Source organism: Rattus rattus, chromosome 11 (assembly GCF_011064425.1).
Source record: "Rattus rattus isolate New Zealand chromosome 11, Rrattus_CSIRO_v1, whole genome shotgun sequence".
NCBI classification, from domain to species: Eukaryota; Metazoa; Chordata; class Mammalia; order Rodentia; family Muridae; genus Rattus; species Rattus rattus.
The window spans coordinates 10,435,965-10,438,070 of record NC_046164.1 but is presented as its reverse complement, the minus strand read 5'-3'; positions in this window follow the sequence as shown (position 1 = coordinate 10,438,070).

Below are 2,106 nucleotides of genomic sequence, written 5' to 3'. Positions count from 1 at the left end.
TAAGCTCTGGCCAACCGGGCTGGAGAAAGACCCGGGGAAGTCATTAAGGAGAAGGCAGCCATCTTTAAGTAAAAGAGTGGGGTTCAGAAGAAACCAGATCTATAGATGCTCTTGTCTCCAGCCTCCAGAAGCAAGAGATGATAAACCCCTGTGGATACCTCCTGCTCTGTGCTAACAGGATCATGGTGCATATCTTCTCCACATCCTGAGGTTCGGCCCGGCAGAAAACAGTTACGATAATCCAGGTTTCATTTTTCCTTGTCACAAGGGTAGGAATATGGAAGGCAGGAGAATGGCTGTTGTTTTGATCCTTAAGGGGAAAAAAAAAACAAACTCCTTTCTCAATCTCCTGTCTCATCCTCTAAATACAATCACACCATTCGGACATTTAGAACTGCTTTTGCAAATGCTGCAGAAAAACAAGCAACTTAGAAAGTCCTGAGCCTTCACGGAAGGGACTAGCTTAGCATGTATGAAACCCTGTGCTCAGTGGCTGGCACTTCGAGAAACCAGTCCCATGCGTGTAATTGCTGTGCCCGGGAGATGGAGGGGGAAGGACCCTAAGTTCAAGGTCATACTTGGCTCAGAAGGATAAAAGGAAAACCTGGCCTTCGACTTGTGAGTGAGGGGTGGGAGACGGGAGCATGCCGGTGGTGTAGACAGAATATATTCTTTCACTGCGAACAAGCCAGGCGGCAGCATCAAAGCCATTTAGTACGTTACTACCCTTTAATAGAAGTGCAAATCAAATGTCTCGCTCAGTCAAACGACGTTAGGAGAGAAACCCTCGGCAGCTCCGGGTTCTGCTCGGGCAGGCCTGTATTGAACAGTACTGGCTGAGCACGGCTGGTATCATTAAAAAATTATCGTAACTGCCCGCTGCCAGGAGTCATTTGCCTAGCATTGTCCACACTTTAGCAGCAGAACTAATGCTTCCTGTGGCTGCGGATGTCTGGGAAATTGCATCCCAAGATAAAGAAGGTCTGCAGACAGCTGGAGAGGCAAGCGAGGGAGCTGACCTGGAGGGGAACAGTCTGTAGGAAACAGTCAGACCTGGGGGCTGGGGGCAGGGATGCACAGGCTGTGAGCCACCCTGCAGGTATCAGGCCAGACCAGTGCCCCCTAGAAGTGGGCAGAGCGTGTAGAATGTGGACTACGGAGGGGGAAAATGAAGTGATAAGGAGGGCCCACGCTTCTGATTCTGTTCTCACGATGGCCTCCCACCCTAGGTTTAAGATTCAGGGCAGCAGAACTGCACACATGTGTGCTTGTGGGGTAGGTTGTGAGGGCTCCACTGTGGGGAAGGTTGTGAGTGAGTGCTTGTCTTATCTAGGGTTTTACTGCTATGAACAGACATCATGACCATGGCAAGTCTTATAAGGACAACATTTAATTGGGGCTGGCTTACAGGTTCAGAGGGTCAGTCCATTATCATCAGGGCTGGATTATGGCAGCATCCAGGCAGGCATGGTGCAGGAGGAGCTGAGAGTTCTACATCTTCATCTGAAGGCTGCTAGTGGAAGACTCACTTCCAGGCAGCTAGGGTGAGGGTTTTAAGCTCACACCCACAGTAACCCACCTACTCCAACAAGGACACACCTCCTAATAGAGCCACTCCCTGGGCCAAGCCTATGCAAACCACCACAGTGCTCCACTCCTCAGTTCCTTTGCAATACCATCCTTCCTATTAGTCTCCCTCCTCATTCTTCCCTCCTTCCTTTCCCTCTTCCCTTCTCATTTTCTCCTTTTCTTTTCGGGTCTCTTTTGTTCCCTTCCTCCCTCCGTCCCTCCCTCTGTCCCTCACATCCCTCCTCCTCCCTCCTCCCTCCAGCCCTCCCCAGTAGTCTGTCATCAGTTCCTGAGAACCTTGTCCTGGCAGAAGGAGCTGCTGAGAGGGTAAGAAGGAGTCTCGTGGACCCGAGCCAGTGTCTGAGAAGCTGAGGAGAACATAGGATGAGGGGAACATCCCCCCCCCCCCGCCTCATATCTTTGAGCTGAAATCTCTCCCTTAGCGCTCTCTTACTTAGACTCTCCCGTGGTTCCCCCCTCAGAGACTGCTCTGTGATCTGGCTGCATTCGTTTTACCCTTCAACCCTGCTGGCTGCC